We start from the raw sequence: 25,221 nt of genomic DNA, 5'->3' as shown, positions 1-25,221 counted from the left end.
CCTTCACAGAGGAAACAGATCACCAAAATTTCTCCTAAGCCCTCCTGCAATTAATCAGTGGAAGGATGATTCTCAGGGCCTAATAATAATAAAAAGCCCAAGGTTAAATTACATACTTAGAAAAAAACTTTTACTAAAATGCTTTATACAGAATTTATGAAGGCATAAAACTTTTGATCTCCATTTTAGTTAAACATCTCCCTGATATATATATATATATATATATATATATTAGTAAAAAAGGCAGGTCAATCCCTTGATATTCAGGCTACAATCCAAATCTTTAGGGGGAATTAAAGACAATTGTCTTTGTGTTACAAATCTCTATACAACTAGAAATGCAACTCTAAAAACAAGTCAAAACCCACCTATTTTTACTGATCTCAAAATCTTGCCTATTCCTCTCAATGCTTTATAGACATAAAAGATCAGGATATTGGAACAAAATTGTTCTGTACCTAAAATAGTTTCCCCAAATCTTTTTGGCAACTTGAAACCTTGAAGGTTTGCTAAGTGATAAGTGATAAGGTTAAGTTCACTGAATATCTAGGTCATTTTCAAATAACATGAAATAATAAACATTAAATGCTGAACATACATTTATCTACTGGTGGTTTCCTTATTACTCTAGAGAAACTAAAAATTTGGGTCTGCTAGTAAAGATGTTCTGTTCTTTTTTAATAAAAGATTGTACTATGAAGAAACACATGTTTCTAGAAATTATGAAATATAGTCATAAATTTGCCAATCTAAAAAATGCTGGGAAAACAGACAATTCACTGTTGCTTACTACTTAGTTTTCACTAGAAATTAAAGTTTCTAAGGATTAAAAGTTGTAATTAACATATTTGACTAAAGCTGCTAAAAATTATAAGGGAAACAACCCTGTGAGATAGATGTTTTTGGTAAGAAACAGTATGACGAATGGCAATACATTTTTGTTGAGGGCAAAAATAATTCTTCCTGAAGTGAATCTAGTTATTTAGAAAGGGAAAACTTAAAAACCAAGTATAAAAAATAAAAAATAAATATTACAACATGATTTATGAAAAAAAAAACTCCTTTGAAAAAAATTTTATATATAGCTAAGGTTAGGATAAGTATATTTAAGAGTTAGTTTTTTTGTTTTTTTTTTTTAAGATTTTATTTATTTATTCATGAGAGACACAGAGAGAGAGAGAGAGAGAGACACAGGCAGAGGGAGAAGCAGGCTCCACGCAGGGAGCCCGACATGGGACTCGACTTGAGGACTCGATCCCGGGTCTCCAGGAACACGCCCTGGGCCGAAGGCAGGTGCTAAACCGCTGAGCCACCCAGGGATCCCCCCAAGATTTATTTTTAAGTAATCTCCACACCCAACAGTGGGGCTCAAACTGGGAGGACAGGAGTCACATGCTCTACTGACTAGCCAGCCGGGGTGCTCCTACCCACTGAGACTTTAACAAGCTGTTTCAACCCATCTGGAAATCGTTTTGGTTTTCTGCCATCAGCAGGCATAATTATTTTATTTTATTTTATTTTATTTTATTTATTTATTTATTTATTTATTTATTTATTTATTTATTTATTTATTTATTTTAAACTTTCAGACTCACACATTTTTTTTTTCTTAATAAACTCCACACCCAATGTGAGGCTCACATTCATGAGGCCGAGATCAGGAGTTGTATGATCTACTGATTGAGCCAGCCAAGAGCCTCTGCATTATTATTTTAAAAATGAAATACAGAAACACTACTTCTTAGTCCTTTAAAGTCCTACTGCACATACCATTTCTTCGTGGGGTTATTAGAAAGCTTAGTCCTGAGACATGATATGTAACAGTATCTGCTTTATAGTACCTGCTGCATTCTACTGATTTTGTAAAGATTGAATATTTAAAAGCTTATATAAAGCTTTCAAGAAAAATGTGCCAGGCAATATGCCAAGCAGGAAATAAAAAAAAAATTTAAGGTACGTGCCCTAAAACCAACTGGGTGAGGCAGACAGGTAAACAAATCCCACAATACACTGTTAAGAGTCGCCAGAGGCTTAAGGAACCAGGGCCCAGCCTCTAAACTCAGCGCGGGGTCCACAGAGCCGTTTCCTAACAGCGGATGGTGCTGGGGATGGTGCTGGCCGGCAGAAGAGGAAGGGTGGGCTGCTCACAGGACACAGCTGTCTGCCGAGGCAGGGAGTTCCGAGTGGCAGATCCCAGAGCTGCAAGTGTGTGGCCTGGAGGATGGGTCTTCAGACGCCTCTAAGCCGGTCCACATCAGGCAAGTTCTTGAAGCAAAGGGCCTAATTCTTCTGTTCTCCCTGACTCAGGAACTCAGCATAAATTTCAGAGTTTACCAAGTTGCAGTGCCCCGGCCTCCAGCGCAGACGCAGACGCCTGCGGCCCCAAACCTCAGTGCCCCAGGCCAGCTTTTCCTTCACCCACAAGTCACTTCCCAAGTTTCTACTCTGCTCCAAGCACTCACCCAAGGAGGACACTCAGGGTTTACAAAGGTAACCTGCTCATCAAGCTTCCTCAAGTGGAACTCCATCGTTTAGGTCATTTCAGGTTATTTGGTCCTGGCCCGACAGGCAGATTCTGGCCCTCATCTGCCTTTCCTTTTTCTCTTTTCCGTGTGTGTGTGTGTGTGTGTGTGTGTGTGTGTGTGTGTGTGTGTGTCTTCTGTTTTCTCTTACAGTCGAAACCCGCAACAGCTCCTCCGAGGCAGCATCTTAAAACTGCGACAAGAAACCAGAGTGTTCGCCCCCGCGATCCGCGGACGCCCGGGGTGGGTGTTGGCCCGTCGGCCGAGACCCGGGGCACCAGAGGAGCCTTGGTGAGGCCGGAGGCTTCGCGGCGGTGCCAGCCGGCGGGAGGAGGTGCGGGCGCGGGCGGCACCAGGGGCTGGCGCTTCCCGGCTCCGCGGCGGGCGAGGGGCCGGGCGGGGGCGGGGCGGGGCGGGGGCGGGGGCGCGCACCCCTCCTCGGCGGACTCACAGGCTTTGAGGCCCCGCCTCCTCCGGGCCCAGCTCGGCTCCGCCCCCGAGGGCCGGGCCCGGCCGCAGGGCCCCCCCCCCTCCGCCCCGAGCCCCGGAGAGCCCCGGAGAGCCCCGGAGAGCGCAGCGGCGGCGGGAGGCCAAGAGTTAGTTTGAATATCAAAAGAATATTGCTGGAAAATTAGAATTTGATTTTTCTCTGTTAAAAAAGCTTTCTTAGATGATTGGTTTGCTTTTTATTAGAAATCATAAACAAAATTTTCTTATGTAATCTGCCTAGAAAAAGATTTTATGCTGTTTTCATAATCAAATCTTTGCTCATTCAATAAGATAGTCCTTAATATTAAAAGAGCTAAGATTTTTTACAATTATGTAACCTTCTCTATTTACCTTTAAAATCTTTTATTGTCACTTTGTCTAAATAAATCCATAGTTTTATAATGATCTGTGATCCTTCTTTAATTAAATGCTTGAAGCTTTTGATATTTTTTGACAAATTTCCCAAAATCAAATTATTATTATTATTTTAAGATTTTATGTTTAAGTAATCTCTACACCCGACGGGGCTTGAATTCAGCACCTCAAGATCAAGAGTCAGTCTGACAGAGCCAGCCAAGTGCCCCCCAAAATCAAGTTCTAAAATAACATCTTTTGACTACAGTCTAACACTTCAATGATTTTGTTTCTCATCATGAAACAGAGGCATTAAACTAATTGCACTTATTACATGGGAAGTATTGTCAAGTAATACTAAACATTCCAGGTAAAGAATGCCACTTCTTGGCAGGTACAGGAACCTCAGAATGTTTTGCAGACCTCAACAAGAGAGGAACTCACCCAAATATATAAGTATTACATGCAGTCTGGTGGCAAATATTTGGCTTGGCTTCTGGCCTCAAGAGGCTGTTAAAAGTTCAATGTAGAGATTCCTTATAAAAAGTTCCAACAAGGCCGATTTAAGAGTCTAAAATGATCAATTGCTATTCTTGCTGAACTCCTATATAGAATCAGGCCAAGGTTGCTCCCCCCACCCCCGCCATATTTATTTTATAAATTAATCAGTCTTAATTTGGCTACCTTTGGTCATAAAATGAGAGTGTTTATAAAGAGAAAAATTATATTTAAGTAACATACCTTTATGGATATCAGATTCTAGATCTGATGAGACTAGATCCTGTTTTTTTCTAGTTTCCTTCAATGTCTGGTCACAACTCCTAATTAACATTTCCAATTTTTTCCTGTAATTTTGACATGGAATCACTTCATAAGTAAAAATTCCTCTTTTCTTGGAGCTCTGCAAACTAAATATACACAGCTTTATGTAAACTTGAGAGAAATCACCATAACAACTCATATATAGATCATCTTCATACCTGTTGTCACTCAGGTCACCAGACACACTTGACCTACAAACCAAAAGAGTCTGCCGGATTGCCACTGCCTGCCCTCACCCTATTTGAAGATGCTTAGCCTGATAACTAGAAATCTTCTAAACTAGCTACTCTCAGAACTCAGAAACCAGTTTTATAATTTATCTAATCTTAACCATTGCTTTTCTTTTGTTTTCATAAAAATACCTCTTCTTTATTGCATGATTAATTGAACCACAGGCTTAACTTTGAAAATACATAAGCTGGGGCACCTGGATGGCCCTGTCCATTTGTCTTGTCAATTCGTCCCAGATTTATTGGCTCTTTACCTAAAAAGTAGTCTGAACCTTGTTGTTGTCTGAAAATGCCTGCCTTGGTTGTTTCTTTAGGTCTCAATTTCATTTTGGGGCTTCCATGCACACTCAATAAAACTTTATTTTTTTCTCCTGTTAGTATGTCTCATGTCAATTTAATCTCCATACCAGCCGGAAGATGTTGAAAGGGTAGAAGTAAATTGTTTCTTCCCCCCAGAGACAATTTCCCCATGTTTTCTCCTTTGTATGAGCAGAAAGGCCACATTTGGGTAGCTTGGCACTCAGTTGGTGGCTTAGCAAAGCTAATGTAGTGACAGTAGTGATCAGAGGACGCAGCTCAGGCACCAGAGTGGAAGTTGTTGGTCCCCATCCAGTCGCAGTTTCAGCCAATGGCATTCTACCTCAAATCTTGCAGGTGTTCATCTGAAGACCTTCTCTTGACTAGTACATGCTAAGTAGGCCACAATTACAGACTGATGAGATGGTATGACATGTGAGGACAGGAGAAGGGTTATAAAGTCAGTGATTAAGTTTCTATCTTGTCTTGAGCCTGGGCCCCTGTGCTGTAACCTTTGCTAGGGTTTCTCAACTTTTTTCTTTTCCCCTAAGTTGAAACAGGAAGGCTTGGAGGGCTACAGTTGCAGTTTTCCCTTTGCCCAGGCTAATTATGCTTTGGTAAATGGTTTCCCTTGAGGACAGCCTTTGGTTGAGGAGAACAAAATGTTTTGGGCTTATTTCAAAGTTGGGAATATTTTTCTTCCCACTGTAGGAAGTATGAGGCAGAGGGATTTTTGTCTCCATTGTTCTCCCAGAGGATCTGGTGGGGTTCCTAGAGGGAAATCTCACAAAAGTCTGAGGGCCTCTCTGACACTAGGACCTCCCTAAGATTTTAACTCTTAAGCTTGTCCACACAGAGTGTCTTGGCAATTAGTTAATGACAGTTAATATGATCATACCTATTCTGGTTCCAACCACCTGTACCCTTAGAATGTGACCTCACTTGGAAATAAGATTGTTTCAGATAGAAGTTAAAATGAGGTCATTCTGGAGGAAGATAGGCAGTAAATCCAATGACTGGTGTCCTTGTAAGAAGGGGGAATTTGGACTCAGATATGCACACAGTGAGAACACCATGTGCAGACACAGGGAGAAGACAGAGATCTATGCAGAGAGAGGGGGCTTGAAAAGATCCTTCCCTTGCAGTCCCTCAGGAGGAACGACTTCGCCGACACTTTCCTCTGAAACTTCTTGCCTCAAGAACCGTGAGATAATAAATTTCTGTTGTTTAAACTGCCCAGTTTGGGGTACTTTGGGATGACAACCCTAGCAAACTAAAACATACATTTCCTTTTTAGATCCTCATAAATCCCTGCAATAAGGGTCCTTTGTTATATAAGATTTGTTTACATCTATGTCTATCGTGCAAAACCATAAGGCTTGCTTTGAGTAGATTTGATAATTTATTTTAAGGTGCTAACTCTTGGGAATCACATGATTAATTGTGTTTTCTCTCTCTACGTATCAAGACTTGCTCTCTTTATCAGCAGTCATCTGACTTCAGCATGATTACCTCTCGGTTACTGGTTTATGTGGCAGTTTTGGTTCTCTGTGTCATAAAAGTCAGCTCCCGGGATACATTTATTGCAGCTGTTTATGAACATGCAGTGAAATTGCCTAATGCCACCCTAGTACCAGTGTCCCATGAAGAGGCATTGGCAGTAATGAACCAAAATCTGGACCTGTTGGAGGCAGCAATCACTTCAGCAGCAAACCAGGTACCTTCTCTCAAGCACTCTGGATTCCACCAAGAGAAAGATGGGGTCTTAGGAGACAGGGTCCCTGTCAAGTTCAATTATACTTTTGGAAAACATGTATGTTAGGTAGCCAACAACTTTGTTGTACTCCTACCTCTTACCTCCTTCTCAAAATTGTTACAGCAAGGATACTGTTCTACTTCCCTAATTGTGAGATAAAATTAAGAAAATAATAGCTTCATCATCATTAAGGGGCAGTAGATCTTTGAGGAACTTGCTATATGCTCAGCAGCTCTGCTGCTCTCTTTCACTATACGTAGAGAGTGGAGGATAAGTGGATCAGGACCAGGTACTGTGCAGTGAGTATTAGTAGCCTTGGTATACTTTTGTGCTCTTAGCCTTGTGTGGGTTTTTGGATTAGTTTATAACACCAAAATAAAGTTAAGTTGCAAATTACTTAACAATATGTATTATGTACTTCATATTTCATTCTAATTACAAGATAAACTATATATGTTAATGTGTAGTGAGTTCTTGGGTTGAATGAAGGGTTAAGTATAAAGGTCTGGTTTGAATGGATATGATTTTTTTAAAGATTTATTCATGAGAGACAGCGAGAGAGAGAGAGAGAAGAGAGAGAGAGGGGCAGAGACACAGGTAGAGGGAGAAGCAGGCTCCATGCAGGGACCCCGATGGGGTACTCAATCCCAGATCCCAGGATCACGCCCTGAGCTGAAGGCAGATGCTCAACCACTGAGCCACCCAGGCGTCCCTGAATGGATATGATTTAAACAAGATATTTGTAGGTCAGGTATAGAGGGAGATTATGTGAAGTGTGATGAGTCATGAATACATACATGTAACTCCTATCTACCAATATACATTCTTATACAATACAAACATTTTAAATACTATGAAGAATTCTGAGGTCCTTTTTCATCCTTAGTCCAGGTATTTTCTTAAAAGCTGCAGCAGCTTTCAGGGTGACTCTCCCATCTGAAGGGGCCCCAGTGAGCTCATGGTGTACCTCTGGGCTTGGCACCCTTTGGGGAATCCGTGTCTGAGTGCTCTCCTTCTGAGAAGCCAGAATCACTTTTACAGAGTGATTTGGAGAGCAGGGAAGGTTGGAGCAGAGGAGGAAGTAAAATGGAGAATTTGAGTATAAATCAATCCTGTAATACAAGACCCGACTGAAGTGGGGGGGGGGGGGGGGGGTGGGGGAATGGGGGAGCGATTTTGAGAAGAATTGGTTTTATGCTTAACAACCGCAGTGGATAGCAAACCTTTCAATAAGCTATTGATGTTTAAGAAAGAATGAAAATGTTATAGAGAAAAGGTGGTGGGATTAGACTATGCAATTGTGAAAAAAAATTATAAAAATACAGAACACAAAAAATTAAGATTGAAAGAAAGAAAAGGCCTGGATGGCTGTTGCTAATCCATTCAGTTTCTCAGGTTCCTTTACAGACCCTCTCTTGGATTGTTTTCTTACCTGAGAAATATTTTAATTGAGCTACATTTTTAACAGGGTGCACATATTATTGTGACTCCAGAAGATGGTATTTATGGCTGGAACTTTAGCAGGGAAACTATCTACCCATACTTGGAGGATATCCCAGACCCTGGAGTGAACTGGATCCCTTGTAATAATCCTAAAAGGTAAGGAAATAGGTGGTGGACAATTCAATCATGAACATGAACTTCCTTTATCTGGAAGGACTTTGTAGAAGATCACTGTGTAAGATCCACTGTCAACTCTAAGTTCAAGACCATTTTATTATTTTTCATCTCCTGTGGATACATTTATTAGGAAAGTGAATATGAGTTGTGAAATCACAGAAAATCAGTCCAGGAAGGTAACACAGAAATCATCAAATTCAATGTGAATATATTTCCATTGAGAAAAGGAACCTGGAGAGAGAATAGCATAACTTGCTTAGGGATACAGGGGTAGTGGTGAGTCAAAGATGACTAAAGGTGACTAAACAATCAAACTTTAGTTTTCTGACTTCTTACCAGTGAACAGAAAATTGTTGTCCCGTGTTTCCATAATTTGGAAACTGTGTGAGAAAATGGCAAAATAGAGCCACGTGTTAGTTCAGGATTTAAAATTTTTCCTTTTTACGTCAATAAGATAGCTGAATGAGGTTAATGTGTATGAAGTCCTAAGAGCTTAAAGTGATGATGTAGCAGAACTGCGGAAGTGGTTTAAGCCAGGTCTAGACTTTATTTTTAAGATCGTATTTATTTATTAATGAGAGACACAGGGAGAGAGGCAGAGACACAGGCAGAGGGAGAAGCAGGTTCCACGCAGGGAGTCCGATGTGGGACTTGATCCCAGGATCCTGGGATCACACCCTGGGCTGAAGGCAGGCGCTAAACCTGAGCCACCCAGGTGTTCCTTTTTTTTTTTTTTTTTTTTAAGATTTTAGGGTGTGTGTTCTAAGAGCATTTTGTAGTCTTTATTGGATATAGCAAACAGTCTGAAAGATACAGTTTAAATGTGCATATATTTGGATATATGATGGACTTTCAAGATTAATAGAGACAGAAGGGAAATATGTTATCAGGACTGTTTAAAAAAATCCCAAACACCAGAATTCTATTTAAGGTACTTATTCTACCAGTTGTGGTGATCTGAAAAGACTTCGGCTAAATGTTTCAAGTGATGTGATGTATTGTGTTTAATACCTAGGTATTTCAGACATTAATTGAAGCAAACGAGAGAGAAGAATTGTCAAATACTCATTCTTTATATATAATGCATTAAGATAATTTTTTAGATGTGGTTTCTCATCCTTCTTGGTCTTTTTCAAGGATATGTTTTTGTTGATAATTGGTATGGTTTTGCTTATATTAATTGTACCAATTTGTAGATCTATCTAATGGTCTCGGTTTGATACTCAAAGAAAGCTTTTACTACTATTGCCAGGAGATAGCGCTAAATTTCCATTCATTTAACTGTTATTTTACACTTCTCAGCTCTTCTTCAATAACCTACCTCCTATTAACCATCTATTATTTAAAGATTGTGCCAAGAGAGAATAAATATGGCTACATGTTACATGTAGTAGGGTCTCACTTTTGAAGATTGCTTTTTAAATTACTTACTGGGACAACTACTAGTAACCTGATAAAGAATAAAGAAATCAGGGGCACCTGGGTGGCTCAGATGGTTAAGCATCTGTCTGCCTTCTGCTCAGGTCATGATCCCAGAGTCCTGGAATTGAGCCCCAAGCTCCCTGCTCATAGGGGTGTCTGCTTTTCCCTATTCCTCTCCACCCTGCTCGTGTGTGTTCTCTCTCTCTCTGTTTCTCTCTCAAATGAGTAAATGAAATCTTTAAAAAAAAAAAAAAAAAAAGAATAAAGAAAACATTAACAAGCATTCCAGTATTTCCATTTTTCCATACTGTCTGGTAGTGCCCTAGGTCAATCCTTGTTTCCTTTATTTTTTTTTCTTTTTTTTTTTTTTTCCTTGTTTCCTTTAATCTGAGCTATTGCAACAGCTTTCTAATGATTCCCTGTATTTAGTCTCTTATCATTCTAATACATTCTATACCCTAATGGCCTATTATCTTAAGGAAAATTCAGATCATGTGACTTCTGTCCTCAAAACCTTTTGTCTATTAAATTTGAAGTAAGTTTTTAGCTTTTTGTGCTGAGCTCTTTTATGATCCCAAATGCATCTTTTAAATTCCCCTTTCCCTTTTCTATCCCTAATGATGCCTCTGCTCCAACCAGATTGACTAGTTCCCTGAACAAGATTTCCCTTTTCTTAACCTCCAAGGGTCTCTTTTTTCCTAATTTTTTTTTTATTGTGGTAAAATATATAGAACATAAGGTTTACTATCTTAACCATTTAAAATGTACAGTCAGTAGTATTAAGTATATTTGTATTGTTATTCCACCATCACTATCACCCACCTCCAGAACCCTTTTTATCTAGCAAAACTCAAACTCTATACCCATTAAACAATAATTTTGCTTGCGGTCATTTTGGCAGCACCTATACTAAAATTGGAGCAATACAGAGAATATTAGCATGGCTCTTGCACAAGGATGACATGCAAATTCCTGAAGCACTCCATATTTTTAGAAAAGAAAGAGGAGACATTATAGTGATACCACAGAAATACAAAAGATTATGAGAAGAGGCTACTATGAATAAGTATATGACAACAAATTGGACAACGTAAGATAAATCCATGGATTTCTAGAAATAGGGAACCTAACAAGACCAATAATGATTAAGGAGATTGGATCAGTAATCAAAAAATTCCCAGCAAAGGAAAGCTTGAACCAAATGAATTACAGATAAATTCTACAAATATTTAAGGAAGAGTTAATGCCAGTCCCTCTTAAACTCATCTAAAATATTTAAGAGGAGGGAACATTCCCAAATTCACTTAATGGAGCCAGGGTTACCTTGATGCCAGTTAGATAAGGATACCACAAGGTAAAAAAAAAAAAAAAAACCACTACAGGCCAATATCCCTGATGAATACAGACATAGAAGTTCTTAACAAAATACTAGGAAACCAAATTCAATAGCATATTAAAAGGATAAGAGACCATGATTAAATGGAATTTGTCCTGGCATGCAAGAATTTTTCAACATAAGTAATACAAAAATGTGATACACCATATTAATAGAATGAAATATGAAAATCATAAAATCACTTCAATAGATGCAGAAAAAGCATTTGACAAAATTCCACATACTTTCATTATAGAAACGATCAAGAAAGTCAATATAAAAGGGACACATCTCAACATAATGAAGGCCATATATGGCAAGCCTGCAGCTAAAAGCATACTGATAGAAATTTGAAGAATCCCTCTAAGATCAGGGAAAAGACAAGGGTGTCCACTCTCCATACTCCTATTCAATGTACTACTAGAAGTCTTAGCCAGAGCAATTAGTCAAGCGAAGAAATAAATGGCATCCAAATTGGAAAGGAAGAACTAAAATTGTTTCCATTTGCTGCTGCTGTGTCTTGTATAAAGAAAATCCTAAGGACTTCACCAAAAAACTATGAAACCCAAAGCTAAATAACCCAGTTAAGAAATGGGCAGAAGATATGAATAGACATTACTCCACAGAAGACATTCAGATGGCTAATAGACACATGAAAAAATGCTCAACATCACTCATCATCAGGGAAATACAAATCAAAATCATGGTGAGATACCACCTCACACCTGTCAGAATGGCTAAAAATAATAACACAGGAAGCAACAGATGTTGGTGAGGATGTGGAGACAGGGGAATCCTCTTACACAGGTGGTAAGAATGCAAACTGGTGTAGCCACTCTAGAAAACAGTATGGAAATTCCTCAAAAAGCTAAAAATAGAACTACCTTCTAACTCAGGATGTATACTACTAGGTACTTACCCACAGGATACAAAAATACAGATTTGAAGGGGCACATCCATCCCGATATTTATAGCAGCATTATCAACAATAGCTAAGCTATGCAAAGAGCTTAAATGTCCATTCACTAATTGATAAAGGTGTAGTATAGGGATACTTGGGGGGGCTCAGTTGGTTAAGCATCTGCCTTCAGCTCAGGTCATGATTTTGAGGTCCTGAGATTGAGCTCCACATTGGGCTCTCTGCTCAGTGGGAAGTCTGCTTCTCCCTCTCCCTCTTTCTCTGTCCTTCCCCCCTCCCTACTCATGCTCTCTCTCTTCTCACAAATAAATTTTTAAAGAAGATGTAGTGTACACACACACACACACACACACACACACACACGGAATGTTACTCAGCTATCAAAAAGGATGAGCTCTTGCCATGTGCAACAACATGGATGGAGCTAGAGTATATTATGCTAAGTGACATAAGTCAGAGGAAGACAAATGCCATATGATTTCACTCATATGTGGAATTTAAGAAACAAAACAGATGAATATATGGGAAGGAAAAAAAAAGAGGGAGGCAAAACCATAAGAGACTCTTAATTCTATAGCTAGAGTTCTCTATAGAACAAAGATTGATGGAGGGAGATGGGTGGGGAAATGGGCTAGATGAATAATGAATATTAATGAGAGCACTTACTGTGATGGGCAGTAGATGTTATTGTAAATGATAAATCACTAAATTCTATACCTGGAGCCAATTAATTAGAATTCAAATAAAAATTGGAAAAAAAAAGTGAATTCAGGAAAGTTGCAGGATACAAAATCAATATATTAAAGTCAGTTCTATTTCTGTATACTAATGATGACCATTAAAAAATAATCTCATTTACAAAGTACCAAAAATAATAAAATACTTAGGAATAAATTTAACAAAGAAGGGAAGGGAAAGATCTGTACACCAAAAATAATCAGACATTAAGGGAAGAAATTGAAGAAAACATAAATAAATGAAAAGATCCTGTGTTCTTGGATTAGAAGAGTTAATAGTGTTAAAATATTCATACTACCCAAACCATCTACAGATTCAGTGCTATGCTTATCAAAATTAAAATTGTATCTTCATAGAAATAGAAAAAAAAATAGATCCTCAAATTTGTATGGAGCTACTGAAGATTCCAAATAGCCAAAGCAATCTTGAGAAAGAACAAAGCCAGAAGCATCACACTTCCGGATTTCACTCTATATTAGAAAGCTATAGTAATCAAAACTTACTGTGCTATTTTATTGGCATAAAAACAAACACATAGACCAGTAGAACAGACTCCAAAGCCCAGAAGTAAATCATGTGTATATAGTCAACTAATATTTGACAAAGCAGCCTTGAATATACAATGGAAGAGGATAGTCTCCTCAATAACTGGTATTGGGAAAACTGTATATTCATATGCAAAAGAGCAAAATTGAACCTTTATCTTACACCATTCACAAAAATTAACTCAAATGTATTAAGATTTAAACATAAGACCTGAAACCGTAAAACAGTTGAAGAAAACAGGGAAACATCTTGACATTGGAGTTGGTAAGGACTTTTTAGATATGACACCAGAAGCATAAACAAAAAAAGCAAAGATCAACAAATAGAACTACCTCAAGGTAAAAAGCTCAGCATAGCCAAGGAACAAATGAAAGGGCAACCTATAGAATGAGAGAAAATATTTGCAAATCTTATATCTGATAAGGGCTTAATATCCAAAGATATGTAAGGAATTCACACAACTCAATAGTTAAAAAGGGAGAGAAAGGGACAATGGATCTAAATAGACATTTCCCCCAAACATGACTAATCAAGTAAATGCAAGAAAAAGCAAATCAAACCCACTGTATGATATCTCACGCTCACTGGAAATCTCCTGGAATTATCAAAAAGATAAGGGATAACAATTGCTGAAGAGAATACAAAGAAAACCTTTTCTACTGTTTGGTGGGAATATAAAGGGGTGCAGTCACTGTCGAAAACAGTATGGAGTTCCTCAAGATATAACTACCGTATGATCCACAAGGGAAGTGAAATCGTTATTTCCAAAAGATATCTGCACCTCTATGTTTATTGCAGCATTTTCTACAATAGCCAAGACATAGAAACAATGAAGTGACCTTTAACAGATGAATGGATAAAGAAATGTGTTATATACATATATTCAATGGAATATTATTCAGCCATGAAAAAGAATATATTGCCATTTGCAACAACATGGATGAACCCCGAGAACATTCTGCTAAGTGAACTAAGCCAGGCAGAGGACAAAAACTGCATGATCTCACTATAAGTAGAGGTCTAAAATGCCAAACTTATAGAAGCAGAGAGAATAATAGTTGCTAGGGGCTGATGGTGGGAGAAATGAGACAAAAGTTAGGCAAAGGATACAAACTTCTAGTTATAAGAGGGAATAAGTTCCAGAGATCTAATGTATATACATGGTGACTATAGTTAACATACTCTATTGTTTGCTTGAAAGTTGCAATGGGAGTGAATATTAAATGCTCTCACCGTATTAACAATCAAACAGTAATTATACTAAAGAATGTGTGAACCTAATTGTGGTAAACATTAATATATACATGTATCAATCACATTTTATATTTTGATCTCACACAATGTTAAATATCAACTATATTTCAGTAAAGCTGAGAAAGAACACAATAACTCCCTATTTCCCCATCTCTGTAGCCCCTGGCAGTCATCACTTACTTTCTATATTGATGAATTTGGCTACTCTTGACTATGCTAGCTACCTATATATTACCTTTTTGTGATTGACTTATTTCACTTAGCACAATGTTTTCAAAGTTCATTCGTGTTATAGCACGTGTCAGAATTTCCTTCCTTTTTAGGCTGAATAATATTCTACTGTGTATGTATAACCACATTTTACTACCTTTCATCCATTGATGGACACTTGAGTTACTTCCACCTTTAGGTATTGTGAATAACGTTTGCCATGAACATAAGTATACAGATGTATCTTCAAGACCCTGCTCTCAATTTTTTGGAAATCTATCCTGAAGTGTAACTGCCAAATCATATGCTGGTTCTATTTTTAATTTTTGAGGGACTACCAAACTGGTTTCCTGGCAGTTCTTTTCCTAATCGTGTCATTTTTACATTTTCACCAACAGCGCCTTGTGTTCCAATTTCTCCACATCCTCAGAAACCCTTGTATTTCCTTTTTTTTTTTTTTTTTAAGTAGTAGACATTCTAAAGGGTGTGAGGTGACATTTCATTGTGGTTTGATTTGCATTTTCCTAGTGATTAGTGAGGTTGAGCATCTTTTCACATGCTTATAGGCCATTTGCATGGCTGGTTCTTTTTTGTTTGTTTGTTTGTTTTTGTTTTTTTAAGAAAAGGACTATTCAAGTCTTTTGCCCATTTTAAAATCAGATTGTTGTTGAATTTTAAGAGTTCTCTTGTATTGTGAATATGAATATAAATTGTCCTTCTTTGTCTCTTGTAATCTTTTTTTAATTTAAAATCTATTTTACCTGATATTAGCATAGAGTGTCTTAATTTCTCCCTCACATTTGAACAGTATTGCTGGATACCAGATTCTTAGTTGACATTTTTTTTCTTCCAGCACTCTAAATATATTGGCCCACTGCTTTCTGGTCTCTAAAGTGTCTGATTCAAAAACTGCTAATAATTTCACTGGGGATTCCTTGTATGTTATGAATCACTTATCTCTTGTGGCTTTCAAAATCCTTATTTTGTGTTTGGCTTCTGACAATTTGATTACAACATGTCTTGGTATGGGTGTCTTTGAGTTCATCCTTCCTGGAGATCATTGAACTTCTTGGGTTATTTATATTCATGTCTTTAATTAAATTTGGGAAGTTCTTAGATATGATTTCTTCAAATAATCTCTCTGTCTCTTTATCTCACTCTTCTTGGACTCATATAATCTGTGTATTAGTCCACTTTGTGGTGTCCCACAGCTCCCTTAGGCCTTGTTCACTTCAATCTTTTTTGTCTTTCCATTATTTTGACTTGATTATTTCAGTTGGCTTACCTTTAAATTATTGATTCTTCAGCTAAAATTCATCTTTGAATACCATTTGTAAATTTTTTATTTTAGTCATTGTAATTTTCAGCTCCAGAATTTCTTTTTGGTTCCTCTTAGGTTTTCCATCTCCCTACTGATATTTCCATTTTGTTAATATGTTATCTTCTTGACTTTTTCTACACTTGCTTTTAATTCTTGAGCATCTTTAAGGACAGTTGTTTAGTCTTTGTCCAGTAGGTTTGCCCTGTGGTCTTTCCGTAGGATGATTTCTGTAGGTTATTTAGTTTATTCTTTTTTTTTTTTTTTCCTTTGAATGGGCCATACTTTCTTGTTTATTTGCATGCCTGTGATTTTTTTGTTGATAAATTGATATTTGAATCTTAAATATGATCATTCTGGACATCAAATTCTTCCCTTCCTCAGGGTTTAGTGCGCTTTGTTAGTTTGCTTGTTTTGATTCTTGTAGGCTGTTTCTGTTCTAGGCATAAGCTTGAGGTGTAAAATTAAGATCTTTTGAGGGCTTTTCTTAGCTGTGTTCTTCCCTGACCACATGTGTTGACTTTCTAAATTCTCCTATGTATATTATTGCTTTTTTATGTCCTAGTCTTTAAATGTCTGACTCAAAAGAGAAAAAGGCAAAATTACGGAAGGGAGAGAGAAGACAACCATGGCTCTTAAATCCTCTAGAAATTACTTGAGCTAGTAGGGGAAGGACTTGCAATAATAGTATGGTAGTTGTGGTGGTAATGGGGTACAAAAATGGCCACTACCCTTGTGACTGTACCTCCATGATCAGAAGCTCTTATCAGTGATCAGAACAACAGATCCCTGATTTGGAGGACAGGGTTTTATTGTCCAACCTGGTCCCAATAAGCTGCCTGCATGGTGCTCCAGGCACCTGCATGGATGTGGGGTAAAGCATGGGTAGCCATTGCTGAGCTAAGAGCTGAAATTGACTGCAGTTGGCTACATTTGCCTTCCAAGCCTTCCCTTGGAATTTACAAGCCTTGGGGTAGACTTCAGAATTTCAAAATAGTTGCATAGGTTAGATTCTGCTGATACAAATATTATCTAGGTGGAGGGATGTATTCTGGTCCTTCCTACTCGCATATCTGGAATTGTAAATTCCAAGTTTTCATTCTTTCACTTGAAATTTTTTTTTATTCCTCTTTTCTGCCAGGGTTAGTGAACAGAAGATGTGTATCATTGCTTCTAATATCCATGAGATGTGACACACATCTTAAGACAAACACATAATGAATACACGATTATTATATATGATGACAAATGCTCTGATGAAAAAATTCATGGCCTATAATCTTGTCCTAGAAGAGTTTCCTACAACCAAATTCTCACAAGCATGTACTTCCTCTGAAATCTATTCTTGTTTAATCCTTCCTTCTATGATATTTAGAATTTATTTTCACATATATAACATAATAGGTTTAGACAACATAATTCTGAATTTTATTAAAAGATAAGTTTCATTTTTGTTTTCTTTTCCAAAACACATATCAGGTTTGGCTACAACCCCAGTGCAAGAAAGACTCAGCTGCCTGGCAAGGACAACTCTATCTACGTTGTGTCATATTGGAGATAAGAAGCCATGCAATGCCAGTGACTTCAGTGCCCTCGATGGTCGTTATCAATACAACACTGATGTGGTGTTTGATTTCAGGGAAAACTGGTGGCACGCTACCATAAGGTAAAATATTGCAAACAGTTCAGTTACTAATTTAAAAAATAAAGTGGACAAGAAAGAAAAATAATTAGTGTTGGTAAAAAGTATACTTCAGAAGCAGACTAGAGACAAAGCATAGTAAGTAATGATTAGGTGTGTAAGCTCCTATGAAGAGGCCCAGGAGGCTTCCTATGCATTTAGGAACACAGGAATATATCTGTGGAAGTGTATGGAACAGCAGGAGGTACCTGCATTGACGTATAATGTTGCCTTTAGACTTTGCCCTTTTAAAGACATGCCTGGCATTGGGTCAAGACTAGAAGGAAAAACTACCTACCAGATAGACTTGGTTTGAAGAGAAAGAAGCAAAGAAAGTTCTTTCTCCACAGAAAAGAGTTAAGTGTCTTTGCAAATAGAAGTTATCTATTTCACTCTATGTCTTTCTAAGATTCAAGAGGGCCTTAAGTTAAGGATTTCTACTATCTATAAAATGTGGATATTGAACCAAAGGCTCCTATCAGTTGTAGTAATCTCTGATTCTTTACACTTTTTCCTGTGAAGACAGTGGTCATGGATTAAATTGGCACTAAGAGATGTTGGCTTTACCATTTTCAGGCACAGTAACACCCAGGCCAACTTCTGAAAAGAGACTTTACCCACTTCATCTTCCATTTCTACAGCACAACCTTTGTAGAAAATCAATCTAATGTACCCAAGAAACCTGAGATTGTGACTTTTGACACCATCTCTTGGAAGATTTGGCTTTCACATGCTTTGATATACTCTTCTATGATCCTGCTGTTACTCTGGTGAAAGATTCCATGTGGATACCATAGTCTTCCCAACAGCATGGATGAATGTTTTGCCACATTTATCAGCATTCAATTCCACTCAGCTTGGGCAATGGGCATGGGAGTCAAATCTCTCATCCAATACATCACCTCAAAAGAATGACAGGTAATGTGTAAGCTCTAAAATTTAAAACTTTTGTAATCAAAAAGTACAAGAAAAAATATTTTTCTAGCTAACATGTATACTCCTTAATATAATATTTTCTTAATTTTGCATATCTAGCTGGTGACATACTGTAGAATCAGTCTCAATCCAAATTGTTTTGTAGATTTATTTAGGTTTGTTTTTTTTTTTCCATTTATATGTATACTTTTTTTTTCCCTTCAAAAATTCACCATCTTACATGAAAGTTTTTCTTATTGGCCTCTTAGTATCATACTTTGATTTTCTCACTTGATGTCCTTTTCAATATATTTTACTATAATTAATGATGCATATAACTTAGAGTAAATGGTAATGTGAGTTTAAAATAACAATAACAACTATGCAATTCCATTTCACTTCTCTATTTTAAATGCTATTTCCAACATCACTTTCAGGAAGTGGCATCTATGCACCCGATTCTCCAAGAGCATTTCATTATGATATGAAGACAAAGAGGGAAAACTCTCCTCTCACAAACTGGATTCTTATACACATCACCCTATCGTGGTGAATTGGACTTCTTATGCAGTGGTATAAAAGCATTCCCAACAGAAAATCAGGAATTTACAGGTACTGCTTTTTTTGATGAATTCACCTTCTTGGAGCTCACAAGAGTCACAGGAAATTACACAGTTTGTCAGAAAAAACTCTGCTGTCATCTAAGCTACAAGATGTCTGAAAAGAGAACAGATGAAGTTTATGCCCTAGGGGCGTTTGATGGACTACATGTTTGTCGAAAGGGAGGTATTATTTACCAGGTAATTATTGTTTTGGTCACAGGAAGTTAACCAGATATAATACAGGACCCCCAGTTGAATTTGAATTACAGATAAACAATGAATTATTTTGTATTTATAAGGCAGGCCTCAATTTTTTGGATACATGTGCACTAAAATTTTATTGAATTTGAGTTTAGTTGGGCATCTTGAATTTTTATTGTGCTAAAACTTGAAAATCCTAGTTGTCAGTCTGATTTGAAACTGGCTAGAGAAAAGGCAGAAGATTTATTTACAGTACCTGTATTTAAAATGTATAATAATTAAGTTACAGATGGACTTAATGGTTGTTAACCTCTCCTATTTCCTTCCTGAATAAAATTTATCCTTTTTTTTTTTTTTTTTTTGATATGTCCACTAAAGCTTATCATTGCATGTTTCATTAAGAGCTTGACACTAAGTATGTCCTGGAGACATTGACAGTTGACCTCTGAGATATGTATTAGATAGTTCACTTCCCTCAACATTAAGGGGGAACTATTATAGCCTGGTGAGGTGTGACCCCTATGAGCAAACAACTTTCATATCCTCTCCATTCTTTCTCCCTTCCCTAACATCTTCCCATTTCAAGGCTTCCTGTTGACATTTCAGCCCCATCCAATCCATTTCCCTACTAGTTAAAAAATTACTAAAAGCCATTTCTGATTATTTTATTCTCTGCTTAAAATTCCTCACTGTCTTCTAGTGGGCAAATCAAATTCCTAACAAAACATACTCAAAACTTGATGTAGTATTTCCTAGTCTCCATTGTCTTTCTCTCACTTCTCTCACATGTGCCCTCGGCTTCTCTCATATTGAGACCTTTCCTCTTCCCCATTGTGTGGGCATCTGCAGACCCTATGCATGTGTGCACAGGTGGTTCTCTTTATCTATGATGGCCCACCTATTCACCATTCACAGTGCTTTTCAAGTGTTGTCTCACCAAGAAGGCTGCCCTGGCACTTTCTGAGCACCACTCCCACCTCCCTACCTGGTCTAGGTACTTCAGACATCCTGCTCAGCTTTATCAAGGACATATTATGTGAAATTATCCACATACTCATTTAAGACTGAAAACTATTGAGTGCTGGACCTAAACCCATTGTACAATATTCTGTTTGCTATATGACAAACACTTTACCAATGCTTGCTCATTTGGACATTTATTTAGTGCCTACTGCATAGTAGGTATATATTCAGTGCTACTGGATATGAAGATGAATAAGTAAAGGCCCTTCTCTTGAAGAATTAGTAGCAGGGATAGACATATGAATAAATAAGGTCAATACAGGGTGGCATGTAATAGAACTTAGAATCCCATTTTGTTGTAGGAATACGAACAAGCTCTACCTGGCCTAATCTGGAGATTCAGGGAAGTTTCCAGAGACATGATATATAGACTTATGCTTTTATCCAAATGAAAAGAGTGGAAGGAAATTCTAGACAGAATGGAATTTGAGCAAGTGTGTGGATGTGTAAAGAAGTAGGGTATGCAGGTCATTGTTATTAAGGCATAATGTAAGAAACAAGGGTTGGTGGAAGATGAACCTAGAGGCAGGATCACATTTGACAGAATCTTACCAGTCATTCCTAAAGTTTGGACTTTATTTTCTGGGTGACAGTCTTCTGTTGGAAGGTGTTCAGCAAGGGAATGATGTTATCAGATCTGCTGTTGAGTAGATCACTGTGGCATGATGAAACTAGGGCAAAAAGGCTACTTAGATTACTAGCATAGTCCTATCAGGACCTGTACCAAGATTATGTTGGAATAAGAGCAGGTTTGGGGTCAAGCATATTTAGAAAACTTAACTTAGTAGTTAATTTGATACAGAATAGGAAAGCAGAATGAGGCAACCGGAGTGTGCCAGGTTTCTGGCAAGAGTAGCTGGGTGAATATAATGCTCTGACAGATCAGAATGCTAGAGTGGGAGCAGATTGAGTGGCAGTGGGGAGATGCTCAGATCATTTTGGATGTTGGTTTGAAGTATTCATGGAACATTCACCTGGAGCCATGGTACCCAATATCACCAGCAGAATCTGGGGCAAGCACCCAAATCAAACATGTTAATATGACTGATGGAAAACATGGGACTATTTACCCTAAATAGCTTAACTAAAAACATAATAGCCTTATATTAGTTCAAATTAGGTCACAATGTCAAATGCTACAAAGCCTTTATGTTTAGAGAAGTCTGATCTTGGGATTGAGGATGAGGGATTTTGGTATTATGTTCATAATCTTTTATAGTCTAACTGTGATGATAATTAATGCTAGAAAAATCTCTAACACCAAAATCTATTTCTTAACTGAGAGAAGAGAAATTAAAGGAAATAAGGATAGAATAACTTCACATCTTGCCACAAAGATTTTCCAAGTATTCTAGAGTGAATTTTAAGGACGTGGGTAAAGAAGGTGCTTGTATCATTTTTTAGAGTAGAAGATGGTAAAATATTGGATAAAGATTTACAGCAGTTGTTAAGGGAGAGTGGGAGAAGGAGCAGCCTACATCTGACACCATCTACCTGGAGCCAGTGCAGAGTCCACAGAGTAAGGACTTGGTCTCACAAGTCTGGTCCCCTCTCCGCTTGAGACTTGTGGCAAGTCTAGGTGCTTTCTGACCTGACTGTAAATCAGGGGTTCCCATATCCCTGCCTTGGATTTGCTAATGTTCTGGAATGGCTCATCGAACCCAGGAAAGTGCTTTATGTACTACTAACCATTTATTACAGAGGACATTTTAAAGAATACATACGAACAATCGAGCACATGATACATAGGGCAAGATCTGGAAGTGTCCCAAGCATAAGAGTTTCTGTCCCCATGGAGATTTTGGCTTGTGCCACCTTCCTGGCATGTAAATATGGCATTCTTGTTTGCCAGCCTGAAATCTCTCTAAACCCCATACTTTAGTAGTAACTATGGAGGCTTAATTTCATGGACACAATTGATTCAATCATTGATCATTGGTGATTAATTTAACCTCCAGCTCCTCTCTCCTCCCCAGAGATGGGGGTGTAAATGATGAGGCTTACATTTCCAACTCTCTTACCAGATGGTAACCATTTCCATTCTGTGGTTATTAAAGGCTTTCCAAAAATCTCATCATTAACATGCACTCAGGTGTGGTGGAAAGAGGCTCATTATGAATAAAAAAAGTGCCTCCTTTCACATTTCCCCCTCTTATCACTAAGGAAATTCCAAGGATTTTAGGGCCTTCTATGTCAGGAACTAGAAAAAGACCGAATATATATTTCTTACTATAAATCACAATACCACACACTTCCTTTGTTCTAAGTTCTGGGAAGAGAGTGAGTGGGCGATGAAATGTTTCAACTTAAAAGACTGAAAATGCCTTTCTTTTCATATTTAATAGAGTATATCCCTAGGTATGGAAATCAAGGTCATTGTATTGCTACAATGAGAATTCTTGAGTTATTTTGATTCTGATCCTTTGTATATGTATCTCTCTTCCTCCTGGTTTCTCAGAAATCTTTTAGAATTTCCTCCCCTCCATTTCTTCTTTTGGGACTCCTGTTATCGGGGACATGTGTCTTTTGGATTGGTCTTCTAATTTTTTAAAACTTTTCTTTGCTATTTCTTTTCATTTTCTCCATTTGCTTTCTGAGAGTTTTTCTCCTCTTGATCTTCCAAGGCTTGCATTGAGTCTTTAATTTTGCTGACATGTTTTTATTTTTGAAGAATTACTTTTTCCTTTATGAGTTTTTGTTTGTATCTTTTTTGCTGATGTTTTTCTGGATACAGTATTTAACTCTCTGAGGCTATTAAGGAAATCTTTTTTTCCTTGGAGTTTCTTCCCCTTAAATACTTTCTTTTCCCCTCAAATTTCCCTTTATCTACTTGTTTTGCTCTCCCTTTCATGTTAGAAGCTTTCCTCATAGATAGGGTTACCCTTTAACATACCAAAAACTGACTGAAAGTTGAGCATAGGAGTGATACTTGCCAATTTTAAGCTTCACTGGAGAATAACTAGCCAGGCCCTTTGTTAAAGAAATCCCTGAGTTAAGTATATTTGGAGACTTCCTCTTGAGATGGGTCAGGTTACTCAGGTTTTAAAATTCTTCTAATTCCCTTCCTTAATAGTGTTGCTTAATTTTGCAAACTAAAATACAAGATGGCTTGGTAAATTCAAAGTTCGGGTAAACAACAATATTTTAAAAGATACAAGTATGTTCCATGCAATATTTGGGACATACTTAAACTGAAAACTATTTTTGGTAGTTTAGTTTATCTAAACTTCAAATTTAACAAGACTCCTTTCCTGTATTTATCTGGCAATTTTATTTCTAAAGGATTAATTATTTGCTGGCAGCATTTAGAGAGCCAGGTGGGAGCAATGACCTTGCCGGATGTGGCCCTGGGGGAAGGAGATGGTCACAACATTTATAGGTTTCATTCATGAATCCCCTTCAACTAGGTTATTTAAAACCTCCACTAAACATAATCTGCTTTACCTTTCTGGAAATAAATGCTCCACCTTTTATGGGAGGAAGGTAAGGACAGTTGCACATCCATGATGGGGGACTCAGTATCTGAGGCATCCTTAACTTCCCACAATTTTCCTTACTTTAGCCAGTACTTTACTGGCTCCTGGGGCACTTAGTGCTTCCAGTAATGGAATCTTCTGAGTATTCTGCAGTGTAGATAGGGTTGATTCTTGGCTCTCCCATTGCCAGTTTAGGACTCGGTTTTCTATTTAGGTCTGCTAAATCATTTGCCTCTTCTGCATCAACCACCCCAGCTTCCAACGTTGTACCATGATCTATCCTCCCATTCTGTCCTTGTGAGTTTATGTCTTAAAAAAACAAGCAAACAAAAACCTAATGTTGGTTTCAGTAAGATGTCAAGAAAATAAAATAGGAGCATATATTCATTTTACCTTAACCTGAAATCTAATTGTATCCCATCTAACACATTTGCTCTAAAGCATTTATTCTCCAACTTCAAAAGTAGAAGCAGGGGGACCGCTTTAGTCAGGCAGGAGGTGAAGGTGGTTTGAAATAAGACTTGGAAGATGCAGCAAGATAGAGTTAAATAAATAGGATCTTCCTTTTGAGGACTTTGCATCTGCACAGAGAGATGACTCAATACTTAAAGTTTACATTCAATAAGTATGTAGCAGGCCAGTGTAGTTAGTATAACTATGTAGTACAGTGAGAACTGTGTCAGTTCTTACTTAGATATAACGTATATGACTTTTCCAATTCACAGGGATTGCCTCTAGATCAACTCTAGGGTTCATTACAACTTTAAAGTTCTTTTATTGTGTCAAATAGGCAAAAATGTAGAGATTATAGTGTCTAGATATATCCTTTAAAAAATAGAATATTTGATTATAAAAGCATTGCTAGCTTGAGAATGATGAGGGTACAGCTGTTCACAGCTAAGATGAGGTGTCTGATCATTTCTTTAAGAAATTTAATCTGTTTGACTGTGAGTTGCAGAAAGCACTAGGTAGGGTCTGAAGTCCTTTATTTTTATTACTAGCTGAAGTAGCTATGTATCAATGAACTGGATTAATGTAATGGAAAAAAAGTATTTTATCAAACAAAGGGGCATAGATATGATTTCTAGTTCTGGAGGGTATATGCTTAAGGCTTACTGGTTTGCATTACTTTCCTAGATTTGTACTCTGCTGAAGTGTAAAACAGCACATGTACATACTTGTGGTGGTGCAGTTGAAACTGCTTCTACCAGGTTTGACATGTTTTCCCTCAGTGGTACTTTTGGAACCCAGTATGTTTTCCCTGAGGTGTTGCTAAGTGAAACTCAGCTTGCACCCGGAGAATTTCAGGTAAGAACTTTTGCTTAATATTGACAATTCATTTTATGTAAGAGGAAACACTTTTTGAGTACAAAACCTTCTTAAGTGTTTACAAATATCACACTATTTATTAATTAAATAATATATTTATATATTATTGTGGAGACTATTGG

General features: G+C 37.6%; 1 non-coding gene and 1 pseudogene across 1 annotated transcript; both read left to right on the top strand.

Moving 5' to 3' along the window:
* The window catches only part of LOC118352154 (pantetheinase-like), a 33,873-nt pseudogene that overhangs the window by 7,324 nt on the left and 1,328 nt on the right, over positions 1-25,221 (top strand).
* On the top strand, positions 10,401-10,504 carry LOC112645664 (U6 spliceosomal RNA). Its single transcript, XR_003127176.3, has one exon. It is a non-coding gene; the product is annotated as a U6 spliceosomal RNA (small nuclear RNA).

This window comes from Canis lupus, chromosome 1, assembly GCF_003254725.2.
Source record: "Canis lupus dingo isolate Sandy chromosome 1, ASM325472v2, whole genome shotgun sequence".
NCBI classification, from domain to species: Eukaryota; Metazoa; Chordata; class Mammalia; order Carnivora; family Canidae; genus Canis; species Canis lupus.
This window is presented reverse-complemented; position numbering and strand designations above follow the sequence as displayed.